We start from the raw sequence: 24,680 nt of genomic DNA, 5'->3' as shown, positions 1-24,680 counted from the left end.
CCATACACCCTGACTCCGCTATTCTTAAGAGTTCTATTTAGCTCTCTCTTGAATGCATTCAGAGAATTGGCCTCCACTGCCTTCTGAGGCAGAGAATTCCACAGATTTACAACTCTCTGGTCTGAAAAAGTTTTTTCTCATCTCCGTTCTAAATGGCCTACCCCTTATTCTTAAACTGTGGCCCCTGGTTCTGGACTCCCCCAACATTGGGAACATGTTTCCTGCCTCTAACATGTCCAACCCCTTAATAATCTTATATGTTTTGATAAGATCCCCTCTCATCTTTCTAAATTCCAGTGTATACAAGCCTAGTCGCTCCAGTCTTTCAACATATGACAGTCCCGCCATTCCGGGAATTAACCTAGTAAACCTATGCTGCATGCCCTTAATAGCAAGAATATCCTTCCTCAAATTTGGAGACCAAAACTGCACACAGTACTCCAGGTGCGGTCTCACTAGGGCCCGATACAACTGCAGAAGGACCTCTTTACTCCTACACTCAGCTCCTCTTGTTATGAAGGCCAACATTCCATTGGCTTTCTTCACTGCCTGCTGTACCTGCATGCTTCCTTTCAGTGACTGATGCACTAGGGCACCCAGATCTCGTTGTACGCCCCCTTTTCCTAACTTGACACCATCCAGATAATAATCTGCCTTCCTATTCTTACCACCAAAGTGGATAACCTCACACTTATCCATATTAAACTGCATCTGCCATGCATCCGCCCACTCACACAACCTGTCCAAGTCACCCTGCAACCGCATAGCAACCGCATAGCATCTGCAAACTCAGATCCTGGGGGGACAGGGCCTTTTCCATCGCTGCTCCCACCCTATGGAACTCACTACCCCAAACCGTTAGAGACCCCTCCACACTCACCACATTCAAAACATCACTGAAGTCTCACCTGTTCAGTACTGCCTTCAACCACTGAAGGTCACCTCACCTTCTGTCTCCTTTCTCTGTTCGTTTACTTATTTACTTATTTATCTATTTATTAATTTCCCTATGTTCTCTAAATCCCTGTAAAGCGTCTTTGAGTATATGAAAAGCGCTATATAAATGTAATGCATTATTATTATTATTATTATCTTCCTCACAGTTCACACTACCGCCCAGCTGTGTATCATCTGCAAATTTGCTAATGGTACTTTTAATCCCTTCATCCAAGTCATTAATGTATATTGTAAATAGCTGCGGTCCCAGCACCGAGCTTTGCAGTACCTCACTAATCACTGCCTGCCATTCTGAAAGGGTCCCATTTAACCCCACTCTTTGCTTTCTGTCTGTCAACCAATTTTCTATCCATGTCAGTCCCCTACCCCCAATACCATGTGCTCTAATTTTACCCACTAATCTCCTATGTGGGACCTTGTTGAAGACTTTCTGAAAGTCGAGGTACACAACATCCACTGGCTCTCCCCTGTCAATTTTCCTAGTTACATCCTCAAAAAATTCCAGATTAGTCAAGCAGTAATTCCCCTTCGTAAATCCATGCTGACTCGGAATGATACTGTTACTGCTATCCAAATGCTCCGCAATTTTGTCTTTTATAATTGACTCCAGCATCTTCCCCACCACTGATTTCAGACTAACTGGTCTATAATTTCCTGTTTTCTCTCTCCCTCCTTTCTTGAAAAGTGGGATAACATTAGCTACCCTCCAATCCACAGGAACTGATCCTGAATCTATAGAACATTAGAAAATGATCACCAATGTGTCCACGATTTCTAGAGCCACCTCCTTAAGTACCCTGGGATGCAGACCATCAGGCCTTGGGGACTTATCAGCCTTCAGTCCCATCAGTTTACCCAACACCATTTCCTGCCTAATGTGAATAGTTGGGTTGTCACACTGTCCAATCATGTAGGATGGTAAAACATTTACCGATAGCTGCAGCAGATCCTGTGGAGGAAAGATTAGCAGGGTTCTGGGACAGAGCCAGTGATATGAAAGATCGAAAGAAAAATCAGGAAATAAAGGACATGCTTGCAATAACAGCTTTAAAATCCCAAGGTAATGGATGGAAAACACAATCAGCATTTGATAAAGCTGGGGAGCTCATCAAGTAGTTGAAAATGAATAAATGTCTGACAAAATAATTTTAATATAATAGGCTGATAAAGGCTGCTTCTGGCATGCTGGCCTTTATCAGTCAGGGAATTGAATATGGAGGTTGGGACATTATGTTACAATTACGTTAGTGAGGCTGCACTTGGAGTATTAAACATAGAAAATAGGTGCAGGAGGAGGCCATTCGGACCTTCAAGCCAGCACGCCATTCATTGTGATCTTGGCTCATCATCCAGTCAGTAACCCGTGTCTGTCTTCTCCCCATATCCCTTGATTCCACTAGCCCCTAGAGCTCCATCTAACTCTCTTTTAAATTCATCCAGTGAATTGGCCTCCACTGCCTTCTGTGGCAGTGAATTCCACCAATTCACAACTCTCTGGGTGAAAAAGGTTTTTCTCACCTTAGTTTTAAATGGCCTCCCCTTTATTCTTAGATTGTGGCCCCTGGTTCTGGACTACCACAACATTGGGAACATTTTTCCTGCATCTAGCTTGTCCAGTCCTTTTATAATTTCATCCGTTTCTATAAGATCCCCTCTCATCCTTCTAAATGCCAGTAAATACAAGCCCAGTCTTTTCAATCTTTCCTCATATCACAGTCCCGCCATCCCGGGGATTAACCTGGTGAACCTAAGCTGCACTGCTTTAATAGCAAGGATGTCCTTCCTCAAATTGGGAGACCAAAACTGCACACAATATTCCAGGTGAGGTCTCACCAGGGCCCTGCATAACTGCAGTTGGACCTCCTTGCTCCAAAACTCAAATACTCTTGTTATGAAGGCCAAAGTTGGTGCGAGAACAGAGGGAATGCTACAGGGAAGCAGCTGATCACCTCAATTCCCACTTTAAACCACCTTCTCCAAGCTTCAACAATGATCTATACTCTATCAGGAAGAAAGGTCATATTGTATCCCATTTTGGCCACCCTCCTTGAGAAAAGATGCCATTAAGCTAGAAAGAATGCAGAGAAGATTTGCAAGGATGTTACCAGCACTCAAGGCCTGAGCTATACGGGGAGATTGGGTAGAGCAGGACCTTATTCATTGGAACGTAAGAAGCTGAGGGGTAATTTAACAGCAGTATAAAATCATGAGGGGAATGGATAGGGTGAATGTACACATTCTTTTTCAGAGGAAGGGGAATTAAGAACTAGAGGGAATAACTAGTCGATAATTGCTCAGATGAATTCAGAAATTAACCACTTGCTTTGTTTTTTAAGGATGCAATGCCATATGGATTATCCAAATGGAAACCTTGAAATTTAACTAGACTTTCCAAAAAGTATTTATAAAAGTCATGCACAGGCTAAAATAGTGAGAATCAGGTTCGGACTTTGATAATAACCAGAGCATTTTTCTAAAATATTGTTAGGCGATTCAAATCCCACAAAGAAAATTCCAAAATTGAATGTTGATTTGCTTGCAGATGCCAAATGCATTAACTGCTGCATAATAAATTTAAAAATCACTCAGTTCATTTATGACATTCATAAAGGAAGCCTGTTATTCTAAGCCAATGAAGTATCTTAACAAATTAACGATTGAATAGATAATTTTTTTTTAAATATAAGAAAGCTATGGAACTTCTCTTGAGAAACTAAATGTGGCAATAAATTATCATGACAGTATCAGCATCAGTTCCATCTTGAGGTCAAATTTTTCAATAATACTTTTTAACACAATAAATTTCGCTTGCTTTTTAAATCAATGACCAAAGCTCTGATAACCAATTCACGTACAGATGTTTTTTACGGTGCTAGCATACCGAGGCGAAGAGTAATAGTTACAATGGTAGCTGTAGCATAATAGCATCAGGAAAATGTATATAAAGCGCAAATTTCAACAATTGCAATTTAACCACATGAATGAGTGGTGATCTACTATTGAATTCAATCAATAAAAGCAAACAATGATGGCTTGCCGCATCTGAAATGAAAAATTAGTTAGAAACCAAAGGGCACAACAATAGATTACTGCCCCATGTATAGCTTCATTCCAGTCTATGAAAATTGACCCAACACCATTTAAGATCACCAAAGACATGGCAAACTGGTCTCTCACTGTAAGAAAGACAAATGAAGCTGCAAATAAAATATTCACAATTTAATCCTATAGTATTGTCAAAAGAGTCATACAGCATACAAAAAAACGGGTACTTTGGCCCAGTGAGCCCACACTCATCACCCCAAACCTATCAGACCCCCAGATTCCACCACTCATTTACAAACCTTGGAAGATATTTACACCTCTTAAGTTTTCTCTAGGTGCTTCAGTTTTCTCCCATTGAAAAGTTGTATGGGTTGGGGGATTGATTAGTATACTGGTGGAGTGACCAGTATAAATTGTCCCTAATGTGTAGATGAGGGTACAATCTGGAGGGGGGAAAGTAAAGTGGTCAGGGTAGGATGAGAAGAAAAAATAGTGTTTGATAGTCAGTGTAATTTATTGGGCTCATGCTGTCTCTCTGACTAAGAGATGCCTTTGCATAATGCTGCAGCCCTAAGGATCATGAGATAATAATAGGGTTACTGGCAGCAAAGTTAAGATAATTATCACAACTTCTCCATGCCGATGGCAAGAATATTTCGCTGACTTGTAGGGATCTATATATGTCCTGTGTGGACCATTCCCAATCACAAATTGAAAAGAGAAGAAAATGTGCTAAGCATCCCAGAAAGTACCTCAGATAGACAAAATGCTGGAGTAACTCAGTGGGTCAGGCAGCATCTCTGGACAGGTCAAGGAAAGAGCGTTCACATCGAGGTCCTGTTTCCACCAATCTTTCCACCACCCTGCACAAGAAGCGCAAGACCCTATTGTATGCAGATGCCAAGAAGTGTGTTCAGCTCTGGCTGAACAATTTCTCATCTTGTGATGTGGACTCGATAAGAAGAAGCATCTCTAGAGAAAATGGATAGGTAATGTTTTGAGCTGGGACCTTTTTCAGACCCTTAACTTCTTGTTATTCCAGAAAGTACTTCCTTGTACAATTTTTTCCCCCAGTGACTTACTGGTAAAGAAATTGGTAACTGGATGGAACAGACAAATCACATACAAAACTACTGAAACAAACTATTAATCCAGAATAAACCAACAGGTGGAAAATCGCCAAAGATGCAAGGATCGCAACATCCAATAAAACCTGTATTTTGGCACCGCAGGACTTCAGTGCCAGAGATGGCAATTTGCCAGACAATTGGAAGTTATTCATACATTACTCCAACACACTTTAATTCAATTTTTTCTAAGATATTACACTGTAAGATGAAAAATGCCTCAGTGAAGTAAAGGTCGGGAGAGCAGATGACCGTTGGCTGAAAGAAAGCAAGTGTGAATTACAGAAAGTCCGTTTAAACAAGAGCGCCAAGGGGACGCTAGCAGTCAGTCAGTAAAGGTCGGGAGATCAGCAGCAGGAGCAAGCACGACTGTTGGCTGAAAGTAAGTAAGTGTGAATTACAGGTAAAAGTCCGTTTAAAAAAGAGCGCCAGAGGATTGGGACTCTTTTAAAGAGCAACAGAAGATAACTAAAAAGGCAATATGGGGAGAAAAAATGAGGTATGAAGGTAAGCTGGCCAATAATATAAAGGAGGATAGTAAAAGCTTCTTTAGGTATGTGAAGAGGAAACAAATAGTTAAGGCAAATGTGGGTCCCAGAAGCAGGGGAATTTATTACAGGGAACAAGGAAATGGCAGATGAGTTGAACCGGTACTTTGGATCTGTCTTCACTAAGGAAGATACAAACAATCTCCAGATGCTCTAGTGGCCAGAGATCCTAGGGTGACGGAGGAACTGAAGGAAATTCACATTAGGCAGGAAATGGTGTTGGGTAGACTGATGGGACTGAAGGCTGATAAATCCCCAGGGCCTGATGGTCTGCATCCCAGGGTACTTAAGGAGGTGGCTCTAAAAATCACGGACGCATTGGTGATCATTTTCCAATGTTCTATAGATCCAGGCTCAGTTCCTGTGGATTGGAGGGTAGCTAATGTTATCCCACTTTTCAAGAAAGGAGGGAGAGAGAAAACGGGAAATTATAGACCAGTTAGTCTGACATCAGTGGTGGGGAAGATGCTGGAGTCAATTATAAAAGACGAAATTGCAGAGCATTTGGATAGCAGTAACAGGATCGTTCCGAGTCAGCATGGATTTACGAAGGGGAAATCATGCTTGACTAATCTTCTGGAATTTTTTGAGGATGTAACTCGGAAAATGGATAGGGGAGAGCCGGTGGATGTAGTGTACCTTGACTTTCAGAAAGCCTTCGACAAGGTCCCACATAGGAGATTAGTGTGCTGAATTAGAGCACATGGTATTGGGGGTAGGGTACTGACATGGATAGAAAATTGGTTGGCAGACAGAAAGCAAAGAATGGGGATAAATGGGTCCCTTTTAGAATGGCAAGCTGTGACTAGTGGGGTACCGCAAGGCTCGGTGCTGGGACCGCAGCTATTTACAATATACATTAATGACCTGGATGAAGGGAATAAAAGTAACATTAGCAAATTTGCAGATGTCACAAAGCTGGGTGGCAGTGTGAACTGTGAGGAAGATGCTATGAGGTTGCAGGGTGACTTGGACAGGTTGTGTGAATGGGCGGATGCATAGCAGATGCAGTTTAATGTGGATAAGTGTGAGGTTATCCACTTTGGTGGTAAGATTAGGAAGGCAGATTATTATCTGAATGGTGTCAAGTTAGGAAAAGGGGACTTACAACGAGATCTGGGTGTCCTAGTTCATCAGTCACTGAACGGAAGCATGCAGGTACAGCAGGCAGTGAAGAAAGCCAATGGAATGTTGGCCTTCATAACACGAGGAGTTGAGTATAGGAGCAAAGAGGTTCGTCTACAGTTGTACAGGGCCCTAGTGAGACCGCACCTGGAGTACTGTGTGCAGTTTTGGTCTCCAAATTTGAGGAAGGATATTCTTACTATTGAGGGCGTGCAGCGTAGGTTTACTAGGTTAATTCCCAGAATGGCGGGACTGTCGTATGTTGAAATACTGGAGAGACTAGGCTTGTATACACTGGAATTTACAAGGATGAGAGGGGATCTTTTTGAAACATATAAGATTATTAAGGGGTTGGACACATTCGAGGCAGGAAACATGTTCTCAATGTTGGGGGAGTCCAGAACCAGGGGCCACAGTTTAAGAATAAGGGGTAAGCCATTTAGAACAGAGATGAGGAAAAACTTTTTCAGTCAGAGAGTTGTAAATCTGTGGAATTCTCTGCCTCAGAAGGCAGTGGAGGCCAGTTTTCTGAATGCTTTCAAGAGAGAGCTAAATAGAGCTCTTAAGGATAGCGGAGTCAGGGGGTATGGGGAGAAGGCAGGAACGGGGTATTGATGGAGAATGATCAGCCATGATCATATTGAATGGTGGTGCTGGTTCGAATGGCCTATTCCTGCACCTATTGTCTATTGAACCAGGTAAATTTTAAGGGAGCACTGCAATTAGGGTTCCGGCAAGTCAGTCTTCTGTCAATTCAATCTATTTTAGGTGAAATCAAGAAACACAGTTTCTCGATACAGCAATGACCAGCCAACATTTACAATGTGGTTCTGAAGACTAAGCTTCAGAATGAACCAGACCTCCAGCCAATATGGAAAACTGCTCAAGTAATTGCCCAATATGCCATGTACAAAACTGACAAACTCAATCCAGATGTTAACTATCCAGTATATGCTCAATCACCAGAGAAGCAATGGAAGGCATTGTTAAAAGAATGGAATGAAATAGTAGAAACAAGGCACTGCAGATGCTGGTTAATACGCAGAAGGACAGGTGCTAGAGTAACTCAGCGGGCCAGGCAGCATCTGTGGAGAACATGGATAGGTGATGTTTCACAGAGTGCTGGAGTGACTCGGCGGGTCAGGCGGCATCTCTGGAGAACATGGATAGGCGACGTTTCAGGTCTAGACCCTTCTTCAGACTGGATCTGAAACGTCGCCAATCCATGTTCTCCAGAGGTGTTGCCTGACCAGCTGAGTTACTCAGTACACTGTGGACGGCTCGATTGTAATCATGTATTGTCTTTCCGCTGACTGGTTAACACGGAACAAAAGCTTTTCACTGTACCTCGATGCACGTGACAATAAACAAAACTAAACTACAAAAAAAAAAAAAAAAAAAAGAGCTATTATGTGACACAGTCATTAGTACCCTGCTCATTAATATGTAGGAAGGAACTGCAGATGCTGGTTTACACTGAAGGTAGACACAAAATGCTGGAATAACTCAGCGGGACAGGTAGCATCTCTGGAGAGAAGGAATGGGTGACGTTTTGGGTCGAGAAGAAGGGTCGAGAAGAAAGGACCAATTACCTTCAGACATCATCACAACCTGGGTTCAAACATGGACCACAGAGCTGAATTCCAGCAGGTGAGAGTGACTTTCACATCACAGCAGCATTTGACCAAGTGTGGCATCATGGATTCCGAGTAAAATTGAATTCACTGGGCATTAAGGGGAAAATGCTCTCAAGATACGAAGATAACTGTGGTTGTTGATGTTGATCATCCGAACACCAAGACTTTGCAGCATGAGATATTCATAGAAGTGCATTCAACCCAATCGTCTTTCTATTGTCTTCAGCTTTTTCATAAATGATACTCCATCATTATAAGTGGCAATGCTCACTCGTGACAAGAGAAAATCGAGTTTTATTCATGACTTGTCAAAAAATTTAGTCTTCCATGACTACATGCAGTGAGATCAGGCAAGTGTCAAGATATGGGAAGTAGTATCCACCCAAAAGTGCCTGATAATTCTTTCAACAAGGAGGAATCTAGCTTGTGAGCTTTACCAATGGCATCTCCATCAACATCATCATCATCATCTTGAGGCTCACCAATGACCAGAAACTCAAATGGACCACCCAAATAAAATGTGTGGCTACATGAGTAAGTCAAAGGCTGGGTATCCTTACCCTGCAAAGAATGCCGGGAGGATAATAAAAAACTTGAAATTCCTAACCCAACAACAAAGTGGAAGTAGTTTCATTAGAGGGATTGCAGAAGCTCAAGGAGATGGCACTTCATCATCTTTTCAAGGCAATTGTCAATACAGGGTATAACACGAGTTTACAAAGAAAGGGGAAAGAAATGGATACAGAAAGAATTCTAAATAAGGATGAAAATGTGAAAAATTGAGTTTACTGGGATGGTACATAAAGATTTTAATTTCAATTGAAATGCAAACAGCTAAGGCAGAGAATAATATTAAATTGCTCAGCTAATTTGGATGTTTTAAAATAGTCTATCTTGCTCGGAGTTCTTTTTGTTGTTTCCAATTGACTTAACTGACTTTAAATCAACAAGCACTTGCTTTCTAAACTGACAATGTTTAACGGCAACTTGAGTGGCAAGTGCAGTACTATTTTCTGATTGTGTGAGATATCATGGCAGCTTGTACAACGTGGTTAGCCACATGCAAGTAGCACTATATACATCTGCAGGAGACTTCAGTTTGAAACAATAGTCAAAATTGCAAGCTGCGATTACAGGACAAACCTGGTTGTAAGCAGGACAAGTTTTAACTATCTATTTTGAAGGCATTGTAACCTGTGTTGGTTAACTGCACATTTGTAGGTGCATGTGCATAAAGACAGGTGTACTCGCACATCCTGTTGTGCATGTAAACACTGTGGTACATCATTTCCTTTTCACCTTTATATCGATGTTTCTGCTCACAAAGTCTTTCAGCAAAGAAATAGGCACTCTGGCCCACCATGACCATGCTGGCCCATAAAGGACCCATCTATGCTATTCTGCTTTACCAGTACTCGGTCTCCTTACCATTGACTCACTGGTTTACAATTAACTTGCATATCTCCGATGCCTTTCTCAAAAAGAACTGCCGTATTTGCTGTTCTCTAGTCATCTGGCACCTCACCTGCGGCCAATGAAGACTTAAAAATCTATCAGCCCCAGCAATCTCTTTTCTTGCTTCCAATAGTAACATGGGATTCATCTCATCAAGATCTAGGGATTTAGCCATCTTTGTGAACGCTACAATACTTTATACCTCCTTTTTTATAATAAGATTGTAGAATTTCACCATCCACCTTCCTCAATTCTCCCACTGCAGTGCCTTCTCTTCAGTGAATCCAGGTGAGAATTGTTCAAATATGCTAACCAATATGCTCTGTCGCCAAACACAGATAATCTCTTTAGTCACTGGTTATTTCAGAGCTCTTAATATTTTTATTAAATGTTTTGGAATTTTTCTTGCAATGTTTTGGAATCCTGTCTGCCATGATATTTTGTACCCATGTTTTGCCCTCCCAATTTATTTTTCAACAGTCTCACTATACTTTATATATTCCCAAAGCATGCTTCCAACCCCATTTTCAGTACTATGCACATGGTTCCATTTTCTACTTAACCCAACCTTTAACATCCTTTCGCATCCAAGAACTATTGGTCTAACTTCCTGATGTTTGACTCTCATAGGAACATGGATTAATTATTTCACTTTACAATCACTTCCACCAGTTGCAGACCTACCTGCAAGTAGCCAAAGTCTGTCTTATGATATTAAAATCTGCACTCCCAAAATCCAGGGTCTCAGTATTCAGCTTTTCCTCATTCCTTTCGATAATTACTTTGAAACCTACAGAATTATGGTTGGCCACAAGAAAAAGTGTAAAACAAAACAAAAGCCGCAGTCTCTCGTACAACCAAAACAGTGCGTAGTTTAGTCTGAAAAAGGGTCTTGACCCAAGGCATCACCCCTTCCTTCTCTCCAGAAATGCTGCCTGTCCCGCTGAGTTGCTCCAGCATTTTGTGTCTATCTTCAATGCATAGTTCAAAGGTTTTTTTAGTGCTCAATAGCCTGTTCCATAACCTGGAGGTTTTTAGACTCTTATACCATCATACTGATGGCAGGGGTGAAATGACAGTGTAGGCAGGATGATGTGGGTCCTTGATGATGTTGGCTGCCTCTATGAGGCAGTGCTTCCTATAGATCTTTTTGATGGTCAGTACCCACCATTTTGTGTAATCTCCATTCCTGGGCTTTCGAGCCAGGCCACAATACAACCAGTCAATAAGCTTTCTGCTGTACACCTGTAGAAGGTTAAAAGAGTATTCGTTGCCATGCCAAACCTCCTCAATTGTTTAGGAAGTAGAGGCGTGTTTGGGCTCTCCTTATGATTGCATCAATGCGGTCGGTCCAGGATAGATCTTCAGAAATATACACACCCAGGAACTTGAAGTTGTTGACTATCTCCTCCACTGACCAGTCAATGAAGACAGTTTATGGATCCTTGACCTTCCCCGTGTTGTCAACAATCAGCTCCTTGGTCTCAGTGACGTTGAGAGCAAGGTTGTTTTTCTGGCACCATTTAAACAGACGATTGATCTCCCTCCTATACAATGATTCATTACCTGTAATTTGTCCAGTAACAGTGGAGTCATCAGTGAGCCCAAACAAATATCGCTTGGGGATACAAGCTCTTCAATTGATATTCCCTTTCATAGTTCACTGGTACCTCTCAATTCTTTGGGTACGGAGTGTGTGTTCCAATGCCAACTCTGACTGGTATTTTAAAATCATAGCTTGGTGTTCACACATCTAAACTGAATGCATAGCCCGACATCAACCAGACCCACGTGTTCCATAAAGAACAGTGGGCTCATTGCCAAGACATAATTTTTCCATTCTTTCCTGTCTAACTCTGACACATGGATGAATCACAGGCTTAAAAGCAAGCCCCTTTCCACCTAGTTTTGCATTGAGAATCCTCAGTTTCTTACACTTGATCGTCCTTCCACTTCACTCTTTGCCCTAAATTAGGTCTCCAAATGCACTTAAATTTTATTTGCTCACTCTCTCTTAGAATTGATCCAACGCACCACATAGCTGTTGTTGCTTCCACTATTAGAAGCTCTTGCATTCATTCCTTTAGAAACAATGAACTAAAGATGCTGGTGTACAAAAAAAAGACAAAATGCCAGAGTAACTCAGTGGGTCAGGCATCACCTCTGGAGAACATAGACGGGTAGTGTTTCAGGTCAGGACTCTTCTTCAGACTGATGGTCATTTCCTATTTCTTAATTCATCACCCCTGCTCAATTTGGGGCTCTTATTGTGGAGAGGGGGCGGGAGGAGGCTTGGATAATTCTCTATAATGTTACGGCCAATATCCCAACATCCGATTCAGGAACACAGGAAGGAATTTACTAATCATTGTTTATGCCATTCTCGAGTATTGCTTCAATAAGGAGTTTTGGAAGAAACTTTGCAGAAATTTTACACTCAGAAAACCAGAATACTTGTAATAATATATTCTATTTAAATCTGTACAGTAGGAACTCTGCCATAGACATACAGAATGAAAACAGATTCATCGGCCCACAAAGTCTGTACCAACCATCAACCACCTATTTACCCTACATTAATCACATTTTTTATTCTGCTCACATTCTCATCAACTATCCCCAGAAGTTACCACTCATTTACACACGTGGAGCAGTTTACAGTGGCCACTCCACTTACCGCCTGCACGTCTATGGGATTTGGGTGAAGATCTACACGGTTCAGGGAGAACATGCAAACTCCACATGGACAGCAGCCGAGGAAACGATTGAACCCGGGTCTCTGACACAATGAGGCAGCGGCTCAGTCTACAGAGGAACTGCAAATGTGATGCATGAATTCAACACGTGGAAGCATAAGCATTAAACTCATGTTCACTAAAAATTTATGGCTGAGAAATAGCTCAGTTGCATTTTTGGTATTACAGCAGCAACAGGGCTCACACCAACATTGTCTGTGAAAGCTGTATAAATAACAAGAACTTCAAGGTGGCAGAAACAGAACAAGATGGTTTGATTTCCCTCCACAACCTCGTGCTAAGAATGATATTGTTGGGTACAGCACACTATCCCCATTGATCTGTGGCAGGTTCTCACAGCTGCCACCAACATAAACTCACCAGGTATGACCTTTACAGGCAGCTCTTAATTAAACATTCATTCAAGTACAGGAATGCATTGCTACTGAATGAATGAATGTTGCATTGAATGGGTGAATGCTCCCAGGGTGTCAGAATGATCTGGGCAAACTAATGAAGCAAAGAGCCCAGAGGAGCCATTGGCTTTGTGCAAAGCGACAAAGAGACACTCCAGGTATTCCTTGTGGTAGGTTTTCTGTGTCAGGTTATGAATGAAATGCACTTTGACAAAGCCTATAACGCTGGTTTTAACCTGTGCCCACCGTGCCCTCTTATGTGAGCTGATGGAACAGTTGATTAAATTTCTTCCATGTACGGAGAATAGGTGACGTCCCTAATGAGCAGCAAGTAGCAAACTGTGGGAGATGCCAACAATTAGCAGCAGCCCAGAATAATCACAAGGCTAGGAGTGGCCATGACCAAGGCACACATAAGATTTGACTTCAGGTTGTATTGATGACCTTCATTAGTCATAATATTAAGTATAAATGTTGGTGGTCATGTTGCAGTTTTTCAAAACGGTGGTAATGCCACATTTCGAATACAGTGTTCAGTTTTGTGCAACATGTTGTAGGAAAGATGTTGTCAAGCTAGAAAGGGAGCAGAGAAGATTTATGAGGATGTTGCTAAGTCTCTAGGGCCTGTGCGATAGGGAGAGCATGCTTGGACTCTATTCTTTGGAGCGCAGGAGGGCGAGGGGTGATCTTATAGAGGTTTACAAAATCATGAGAGAAATAGATTGGGTATACGCAGTCTCTTGCCCAGGATAGGGGAATTGCGAACCAGAGGACATAGGTTTATGGTGAGGAACCTGAGAAGTAACTTTTTTTTTTACACAAAGGGTAGTGGGTATATGGAACAAGTTGCCGGAAGTAGTTGAGGCAAGTGTTATTGCAACGTTTAAGAGAAACATTTAGACAGGTTCATAGATAGAAGAGGTTTAGAGGGATACTAGACCAAGTGAACCCGTTGGGCCCAAACCTCTCCTGCATTGGTGCAGCACCCTCTCCTCCCCCCTCCCTTTTCCCCCCTCTCTGCCCTCCATCTCCCTCCTCTCCACCCCTCTCCCTCCTCCCCCACTCCACCCCCCCTTATCCTCCCTCCCCCCTAGGAGATAGATTTAAACTTTAAAATGTGAATAACTTTAAAAATATAACACCAATTTCAATGAAACTTCTTCTGCTAACACCAAAGGGACAACGGTGAGTAAGGTGGGCCTAAAATTGTTACGGGTATCATGTACCGTTTTGGCTGTAGTTCAGAAACAAACAAACAAGAGTTTTAGTATATAGATGGGCCAAACGCAGACAAGTGGGACGAGTGTAGATGGGACATGTTAGTCGGTGTGGCAAGTTAAGCCAAAGGGCCTGTTTCCACGCTGTACGACTCTATACGATTACAGATTTCAATGAAGCTGAGAATGCTGTTTGAGCTCCAATCCTTTCAATAGGTGCTTCAAAGGAAACTGGATTAGTAAAATGTGCTTGTTCTGTGAATAAGAACAGGTTTTTTTCATGCCCAGATAAGTTGAAAGTTTCACTGTAACCAAATTTTGTGTGTCGCATTACAGCCGAGATAATTTGGGGAGCTTTATGCTGATATAAGTGTGAGTGAGAATGAAAATTCTGTCAATTAATGAGATGAATTTCAAGAAATGTGTGCAAAATTGCTCATCTCCAGATTAACTCGACACCATTTTATCACAGCACCATTTTGATTTGGAGTGTTAGGAATTAATTTCTATCTCCATAAAAGTTAAATAAAAAATACTTGTTGGATGCTTCTTTTAATATTTTATACAAATAGTATTCTCAGTGCTGTTTAATATTAACCTGCCTCATCGGAGTAGAGCTCAGAAAGTTTAATGAGCAGTAAGTGGCTGGAATGTAGAAGTTGGTACAATGGGTTGTTGAAACAAAAGCACTGCATTTAAAAAGAGAAGCTACATAAACACAAGGGGGAATAAAAACAATGGATATTTCTGAAAATAGGTGAAGAGAAGAGTCTTGTGTGGAATATAAACACTAACATGTACCCAGTTATACAAAATGAATCATAAATGCATGTTTAACTCTGGAGACTTTGGGGATTTACTTGCTTTGAAAATCAGTCAATTCCAAAATTCCCCAGCGAAATTCATACAGCAACTGATCCTAATGATCATATGTCTTGTGGAGCGATACTGGTAGTTTTCCAAGGCAATATTGTCAATATCAATTCGGCAACGTTGTCACAAAGTATAAGTTTGCACCGAAATATTACATACACTCATCAACAAATGTGATCCTCACGTGGCGGCGCCTAACGGCAGCGGCTGACTAGCAGTCTGTCCGTCTTTTTTTTCCCTTTTTTTGTTGTGTGTCGGTGTTGGGATGGTTTTTATATATATTTTTTGGTTGTGTATGTGTGGGAGGGGGTGGTGGTGTGGGTGGGTGGGTGTGGTGGGGAACTTTTCTCTTCCTCACGGCGCGGGGTGCGGCTCGGCTGCGGGGCCTAACATCGCCCGCTGCGGCTCGGCCGCTGGACTTTACATCCCGGTGCGGCTTGGCCGCTGGACTTTACATCCCGGTGCGGCTTGGCCGCTGGACTTTACATCCCGGTGCGGCTTGGCCGCTGGACTTTACATCCCGGTGCGGCTTGGCCGCTGGACTTTACATCCCGGTGCGGCTTGGCCGCTGGACTTAACAGTGCCCGGTGCAGCTCGGCTGCGGGGCTTAACATCGCCCGGTACGGCTCGGCTGCGGGGCTTAACATCGCCCGGTGCAGCTCGGCTGTGGGGCTTTTCATCGCTGGTGCGGCTCGGCTGCGACTTGACATCGCCCGGTGCGGCTCGACCACGGGACTTAGCTGCGCAAGGCTTGGTCGCGGACCTTTCATCGCCCGGTTCGGCCGCGGGACGTTTCAGCGCCCGGTGCGGGGACTGTGCGGGTCGGTCGGGGACGAGCTGTCTGTCCGTGGGCGTGGGGAAGAGAGTGGAAGTTTTGTTGCCTCCATCACAGTGAGGGGGTGTTTGGAGTCACTGTGATGGACGTTTGTGTTGGGGTTATGTGTCTTGTGTTCTTTTTTTCTATTTTTTTTTTCTATGACTGCTATGTAGTTTCGTTCGGTACTTCGGTACCGAACGACAAATAAAGCTCTGTTATACCTGTTATACTGTTATGTGGTGGTTTTTAAGTACCTAATTTTGCAGAAATTTCTATGGGAAAGTTTTTTTCTTTACTAGCATCATGTGTTTCTATTTACTTAAGCAAGTGCTACCTGTTCAAAGTCAAAGAAAATTTAAAGACAATCCGTAAATCCAAATCAGAAACATCAACAGATTTGCACTTTGGGGAAAAAAACGGACTTCTCAAATGGTGTACACCCTCTCACCCGATCCTGTTGCAGTTCATCATGAACTGCTTGCTGTGCAGACCAGCGGCATTGGTGCCTAGTTTTAAAGTGAAACGACACAAAGTGCTGGAGTAACTCAGCAGACTAAACCAGTCACTAGCACTGGGCCTGCACTTGCTGGAGTTTAGAAGAATGAGGGGGAACCTCATTGAAAGGTAGCAAATAGTGAAAGGCTTGGATTGAGTGGAGATGGAGAGGATATTTCCACTCGTGGGAGAGTCTAGGACGAGAGGTCATAGCCTAAGAATTAAAGGAAGGAGACGAGGAGGAATTTCTAAGTCAGAGGGTGGTGAATCTGTGGAATTCTTTGCCACAGAAGGCTGAGAGTACGGGTGTCATGAGTTATGGGGAGAAGGCAAGAGAATGGGGTTAGGAGGGAGAGATAGATCAGCCATGATTGAATGGCGGAGTGGACTTGATGGGCCAAATGGCCTAATTCTGCTCCTATCACTTATGACCTTCTGAGTCTGAAGATGGGCCCTGGTGTTACCTATTCATGTTCTCCAGAAATGCTGCCTGACCCGCTGAGGTACTCCAACACTTTAGGTCCTTTTGTGTATTAACCACTATCTGTAATTCTTTGTCTCAACTATATGCAATGACAGTATTCTACTCAACCATAACAAGCTAAATGGACATCATTCTCCCCCATTGGCCCTTATAATGAGGGTTGACTGTATTTGAATTTATGATGATGTAACTCCTTGCATAAAAATGACACAATATGATCTACCAGAGTTCACCAAGTGATGTAGAAGCAGTCAGTTGTAAGTAAATATGAAGAGCACCTCTTCTTTTCACCTTTCAATATTGACCAACACTCCAAAACAATATAGTGTTTGAATATAACAAATAGAGACATTTGTTTTCAAATTACTTGTCTGCAATAATAAACATTTTTTTGTGGCCAAATTCCGACTATAGTCTTCAAAGACTTAAGAAATCAAGAAAAGTGCAGCAAAAATAATCAGATTGAACGGATTGATTTTGCTGAAGCTCGCACATTGCGCCTAATTTGGGCTCTCAAATGCTTTGAGTCATTCATGAAGAGGATAGAATTGCAGTTCTCTTATTACATTTCTACGACATGCCATTTTTACAAACATAAAACCAAAATCAATGGCAACATTTCACTGAATTTCTGTCTTAATGTTTTTGATCTGCCAGCTTGCCGCCGATGCCATCTGTTTTACTGTAGTTACATTTAAGCTTGGCATGAGTCCTTATCAATATTCAGCACATCAGGAGCTGCAGTGTTAGAAAATCATTAAGAATTTTAAAGTACTACTAGACGACCCATGGACCCGTTGGGTTCCCATTGTGACAGCGGTCGATGAAAAAAAAGACACACAATTTAAATATTATTGAATGGTCAAACTTTAACTCAAAGAAAATGTGAGCATTTACCTCAGGAGTCATCGTTCAATGAAGTACGCAATTAATGACAACATTGAACACAGAAGTATGAGATCAAAATGGCGATGGTTATTTTATGGGGTATGTGTCCGAAATACAGCCAAATCGGTACACGATAGCGCAACAATTTGAACGAAAGTTGATACTGCACACCGCAGGAGAATGGTGAGTAAGGTGCCCCTAAAACTGTTGCGTTATCGAGTACCGTTTGGCTGTATTTCGGAAACATATAATCCATATATATACATATTTCTATATACATATATACACAAGATGATTTTTTTTTAGATATATACAGATAGATTATAACCAGCAGGGACTGATTGACCTATCCTGTGCTTGACCAATGGTAAAAATATATCTATACCCATGCCAAGTCAAAATCCTGTGCTCCAAATTATGCCACTCAACAATCTAGATATAGCGTTGCATGATATAATAGTTGATAGCTATGTATCTGCTTCTCCCAAACTCAATCTAATATTCTGCAAGATACCGAACCCATGCCTGTTACCCTTACATTCAACGCAGATCTTGCAGATCAACTATCATACTGTACAATCAGCATTGGAACCAATGCACATTTAATTTAATCCAATGTTTGCATTTTTAAAGTTTCAGATAATGTAATTGAAAACCTCAGTGAAAATACCTTCACACCAGTGGAAACATGAGAATACCACAAAAAGAAAGCAAGATAAATCAATTTTGTAACAGTAAGGATAGGAAAGAGACAAGGCCTATTTTCCCTTTTCCCTCTTTAAACTGCATGTATTTTAACTAAAAACCTTAGTTAAAATGAATGATCTGAGCTTTCATTCTCCTTTTTAGTGTTCTCTCTGTACTCTAGCTTCTTCCCACATCCCAAAGAAATGCTAATAGGTTAATTAGCTATTGTACATGTCCCAAAGGGTGGTAGAATTGAAGATAGTATGGCAAGTCTGAAGGCTTGTAACTTTGTTAAAGAAGTTTATTGCGGTAGCAATATTCAGTTACAAAGATAACAACCGAGATCGCAGACGACCATTAACTCAAACTATTCACATCGAAGTCCTCTTCCCACTGACTGGTTTTGGGCGCCAAAACCACCACGTGACCTTGCTAGCCAATCCGAGGGTTCGACTCTCAGGACCAATCACTATGGTCGTTACATGACCCCTCCCCCCCAGAACCCGAGGTACGGAATCTAGCAGGGAGCCGGACTTCGCGACCAGAACCAGTAAGGAGAGGGGCTGCAGGAACCACAGGAGCAGGAGGTCACGGGTCGGAGGAAATTGCAGGACGGCCCCGTCGAGGGGGTTGACCGGCCAGGACAGGATGGTCCTGATCCAAGTGGGCAGGTTTGAGCCTGGACAGAGAGACGAGCTCTCTCCTGCCCCCAACATCTAAGGTGAAAGTGGCCGTTCCTTTACGCAACACGCGGAACGGTCCTTCATAGACTCTCTGCAACGGGGAACGATGGGCATCCCTATGCAGAAACACAAACTCACAGTCCTTCAAGGCTGGCGGTTCATGCACCATGGAACACCCGTGACGTGAAGTAGGAACCGGAGCTAGGGAACCCACTCGCGCCCGGAGTGATGCTAAAACCGACGGAACCGAGGGCTGCTGTCCAGAGGACTCTGGAAGGAAATCCCCGGGCACTCTGTGGCGAGCCATATACCAGCTCCGCAGACAAAGTTCCGAGATCCTGCTTAGGAGCAGTACGGATGCCCAGAAGGACCCAGGGCAGCTGATCCACCCAATCAGGGCCGTCCAGCCACGCACTGAGGGCAGACTTAAGTTGTCGGTGAAACCTCTCCAGGAGCCCATTAGCCTGTGGGTGATACGCCGTGGTCTGCTGCAACCTGGAACTGTACAGCTCCGCTAGCGTAGCCCAAAGGGCTGAGGTGAACTGGGACCCCCGGTCGGTGGTGATGACGGACGGAACACCGAAACGGGCCACCCAATGCAGGACAACGGGAAGGTCTCCGGCCAACGGGTAAATCTGTCAACCACCGTGAGTAGGTGAGTGTAGCCCCTAGAGGAAGGTAAAGGACCAACTAAATCCACATGAATGTGGAAAAAACAGACCTCAGGAACCACAAACTCCTGCACAGGTTGGACATGCCGGTGAACTTTAGAGGTCTGGCAGGGAACCAGGATCGGGCCCAAGCGGCTACTTGCTTCCGCAGGCCATGCCAAACAAATCTAGCGGCTACTAAGGCGGAGGTGGAGCGAATGGACGGGTGTGCCAGCCCATGAATGGCATCAAACACCCGACGCTGAAGGGCGGCCGGCACCACCGGCCTGGGGCGGGGGAGGGAAATATCACACCAGACTTTTGTACCCGCAGGCCCACAAGCCACTTGGGCCAACTTCAACCCCGAAGTGGTGGAGTGATATGCTGAGGCAGTGTCTGCAGGCGCTGTGCCTCCGCAAGCTCCTGAAAATCTACCTCACTTTCCACCGCTGAAATTGGGGAAACGGCTGGCCTGGACAGAGCATCAGCAACGGCATTAAGCTTACCAGCAACGTGGCGAACATCCGTGGTAAATTCTGAGATGGAAGTCAGGTGCCGCTGCTGGCGGGCCGACCATGGGTCAGACACTTTGGAAAAAGTGAAAGTCAGCGGTTTATAATCAGTAAAGGCCACAAACGGGCGGCCTTCTAGAAAATACCTAAAGTGGCGGACAGCTAAATAGAGAGCCAGGAGCTCCCAGTCAAAGGCGCTATATTTCAGCTCAGCCTGATTAAGCTGTCGGCTGAAAAACGCCAAGGGCTGCCAACTGCCATCAACATGCTGTTCCAAGACCCCTCCCACCGCCACGTCTGACGCATCGACCGTCAGGGCCGTGGGGGCGGAGGTGCTCGGGTGGACGAGCATGGTGGCGTCTGCCAGAGCCATTTTAGCTGCCTCAAAGGCCGTCTCGGCCGCAGCGGACCATCTAACTCGACAGGTTTGCCCGCGAGACACTGGAAGAGCGGACGCATGATCCGTGCTGCTGCCGGCACGAACCTGTGGTAGAAATTCACCATCCCTACAAACTCCTGTAACCCCTTTACCGTGGTGGGCCGCGGAAAGGCACAAACTGCTTCCACTTTGTCAGGCAAAGGAGTGGCACCGGCTGAGGTGATCCGGTGACCTAGGAAATCAATAGAGGAGAGACCAAATTGACACTTTGAGGGGTGAATGATTAGCCCATGGTCTTGAAGCCGCTGGAACACAGTCCGTAAATGGACCAGATGTTCTTGCTCCGAGCGACTGGCGACCAGGATATCATCCAAATAAATAAAAACAAAAGACAATTCCCGACTGACATGGTCCATAAGCCTCTGGAACACCTGTGCCGCGTTTTTCAAACCGAAAGGCATACGCAACCATTCGAACAACCCAAACGGAGTGATCGTGGCAGTCTTTGGTACGTCTTCTGGATGCACAGGAATCTGGTGCTACCCCCGCACCAAATCAATTTTGGAAAACACCGTAGCACCTTCCAGACTAGACGAGAAGTCCTGGATGTGCGGTATGGGGTAGCGGTCTGCAGTGGTGACGGCGTTAAGACGCCGGTAATCTCCACATGGTCTCCACCCCCAGATGCCTTGGAGACGATATGCAACGGAGAGACCCACGGGCTATCGGAACGACGGACAATGCCCATTTGTTCCATCTTCTGGATTTCTTCACACGCAACTATTAGTTTGTCCGGCGGCAATCTCCGGGCCCGAGCGAAAACGGGGGGCCCCTCGGTGGAAATATAATGGACAACGCCGTGCTTTGCAGATGGAGCGTCAAAACGCTGAATGAGCAGCTCCGGAAACTCAGCCAGGACCTCAGCATACGGGCCGGAGGCCGCGACTACGGCCTGGACAGTCGGGCTGGGCGGGGTGGCAGGCAGTGGAGCAGCGGGCTCATCGCTGCTAGCGGAGGATCGAAGGCCTTTACCTCGGACATCGGCCACAAGCGAAAAGGCCCATAGAAAGTCTGCGCCCAGGATCGCCTGACCGACTTCCGCGATGATAAATGACCATTCGTAAGTGCAGGTACCGAAAGACAGACATTGCCCGCGTACCATACGTGCGGATGGTGCTACCGTTGACCGCGATGAGGGTAGGCCCTCTCTTACCCGATCGATCTTTCTCCGCGTATGCCACGGGATCCTCGAAAGAACAATCCGTGAGCATAAGCCTAATGTTTTCTGGAAGTTGCTCCCGGAATGTCTGCTCAAACATGAGGCAATCCTTGTGCCCGCCTGCCAGCGCCAACATTTCGGTCATGAGGACGGACGACAGCCGATCTCCGAGATCTGGTAGAATCATAAGCCTCTCGGCCCGCTCATGCCTACTAAATCCGAAGGTTCGAAGCATGATTACCTTCAGCGCTTCGTACTTGCCGTCTGCGGGAGGGGAGGTGATGAACTGCATCACCCGCGCGGACGTCTCAAGCAGTAGAGCACTGACCAGGTAATAATATTTTGTCTCGTCCACCGAGATGCCTCTCAGATGGAATTGCGCAAACCAAAGGTGTGGTTGGTGCGCCCAAAACGGACGAAGATGAACGCTGACCGCGTTTAGCTGCGATACGCTGGGCGTTAGAACCGGAGCAGGGGCGTCCTGTCCCTGCATGGTAGGTGATCGGCTAGATCACGTCGGGGTCACTAATATGGCAAGTCTGAAGACTTGTAACTTTGTTAAAGAAGTTTATTGCGGTAGCAATATTCAGTTACAAAGATAACAACCGAGATCGCAGACGACGATTAACTCAAACTATTCACATCGAAGTCCTCTTCCCACTGACTGGTTTTGGGCGCCAAAACCACCACGTGACCTTGCTGGCCAATCCGAGGGTTCGACTCTCAGGACCAATCCCTATGGTCGCTACAATAGTGAATGGGTATGTTAGAGAGAATAGGTTACAGTGAAATAGGACCATGGGAAAGCTGACATTGACTCAAAGGGCTGAATGGCCTCATCCTAAATCAGGAGAATAATTATGATCAAGATATCACTACTACGATTCAAACAATTCGATGATCCAATTATGCTAAATACTGTGATGCAAATCACCAGAGATCTGATTGTTGGTCTTTGGATTAGACATCATGCACATCATCAACTTTAATAGTCTTTAAATCAAAATTAAACAATGGAAATTGATGGAAACACTCAAGGGCACAGAGAGATAGTACAGAAGATTTACAAAACGACCAGATGAATGACCAGCCTTGATGCTGGAACTCAAATATAACAGATTACTTCTATTAGTAAAGCAGGAAAATTATCCCTGCATCTTAAGAAATAATTTGCCCTTCACTGGGAACTGTTTAAGCATGGGATGTGATACTTCTCAGCTGGAGTTTTTCCAGGGGTGAACTGAGCAGTGGGGGTGTAAGATGGAGAAAGTCACAACTTACATCCAATTAAAGTCATAGAGGTGCTAATGGTGGCACAGTCCAAGAACCAGTAGGCATGTCAAAATGGCTGGCCCTTGTCCAGACAGGAATCCATCCCCAGAAAATTCATAACTTTCCATGTTATCGTTACATCCTGAGCTGACAGGGCAGGGCTCTCCATTAGAGCACTCCGTATGTCAAATCTTCTCTTTTCTATTTGGAACTTAGGCAGAGGTTGTTGAACAACCACAGCTTTAAGAAATAAACCTTTTTCAATTGGCTCACAGGGTCCAAAATTTCAGCGTCCATGTTCCTTATCTCTTCAGAGTATGAGCCTATTCCAATATCTGATTGTACTATTGCTCAATTTCTACACTTGTTCATCAACAGGTCCAGGCAGCGAGTCATTGTGAGATTTCTTCAACTCAAGTGGCTGTTCTTCCTTCATGGTTAACTTGCATCCAGGTGTTCATGGAGAAGGAACATATGTCACCCACTGACATAGCAAAGGTTTTCCATAACTGGTAAGCGCTCGGGGGGTTAGAATGCTTCACTGATTACTACGTTTTGAGTTATGCTTTGTTTCCAATGGAGAAATTTAAAAGTAAAATGATCAAGCTGCATTCCCACAGGAAGTGTGGAGATAGGGCATCTTTATAATAATTCAGTGAAGGTCATATTGGATGGCAAGCTCCTTATTAAGAGGACAGTACATAAATAATTTACAATTATTTTGAAAGAAAAATACATTATGTAGCCCTTCCTTTCAATAGAGATGTTACACAATGCAATGTGTACTTTCACATGGTATTGCATCGGATTTATAGAATTAATTAAGGGGGGTGGGATTCCCTTAAGTTTTAGAAATTTTAGTGTAATTTTATTTCAATTTCAGACAAGATTACTGCATTAACAATGAGATGAGAAAATAATGTGCATTCATAATAGAAGCAAAGATAATTCCCTTATCGAGATATCAAACAGACACACACGGCAGTTGACAGTGAAATGCATCTTTTAATAATGCATATTCACACTGCATGGCTCAGTGCCTGATCACGGTAAATAATTCATAGGCATTCTGAATTAACAGCCTCACAGAAACATGAGGTGGCACAGAGAAAGATCGAAATGTCATGGTCACTAAGCTCTAATCATTTTACAGAACTTAAACACCAATGAACAATTAAAAAGACAAGTAAAAATAGTTTAAGTTTATATTTCCAATTGTAATTGAAATGCAAAGTGCTAACATTCTTCAGTGAGTAAACTCTTGAATGGGGGGCAGAAGTTGGACAGGGCAGGCTTTCACCCACTGGAGCTTCAAAGAGTGAGAGGTGACTTGAGGAAACAAGATTATAATGGGAAAAGACAAGTTGGATGGGGAAAGGATGTTTCCTCTTGCAAAACAAACTAGTACTATGTGTCGCAGTTTAATTAATAAAGGGCCACAAAGTTAAGAGAAATAAGG

The 24,680-nt window shown here is 43.8% G+C and overlaps 1 protein-coding gene and 1 long non-coding RNA gene across 2 annotated transcripts in view; one reads left to right on the top strand and one right to left on the bottom strand.

Moving 5' to 3' along the window:
- LOC144607527 (unconventional myosin-Id-like) overlaps positions 1 to 24,680 on the bottom strand; it is a 296,615-nt gene that overhangs the window by 152,129 nt on the left and 119,806 nt on the right. The window lies entirely within an intron of this gene.
- The window catches only part of LOC144607529 (uncharacterized), a 28,662-nt gene that overhangs the window by 1,540 nt on the left and 2,442 nt on the right, over positions 1 to 24,680 (top strand). The window contains exon 2 of the long non-coding RNA XR_013549109.1: positions 23,600 to 23,733. This is a non-coding gene — a long non-coding RNA (uncharacterized LOC144607529). The remainder of the gene's footprint in view (positions 1 to 23,599; positions 23,734 to 24,680) is intronic.

This window comes from Rhinoraja longicauda, chromosome 29 (genome assembly GCF_053455715.1).
Source record: "Rhinoraja longicauda isolate Sanriku21f chromosome 29, sRhiLon1.1, whole genome shotgun sequence".
Classification (NCBI taxonomy): domain Eukaryota; kingdom Metazoa; phylum Chordata; class Chondrichthyes; order Rajiformes; family Arhynchobatidae; genus Rhinoraja; species Rhinoraja longicauda.
Note: the sequence above shows the minus strand (reverse complement) of the source record. Positions and strands in the feature narration are given on the sequence as shown.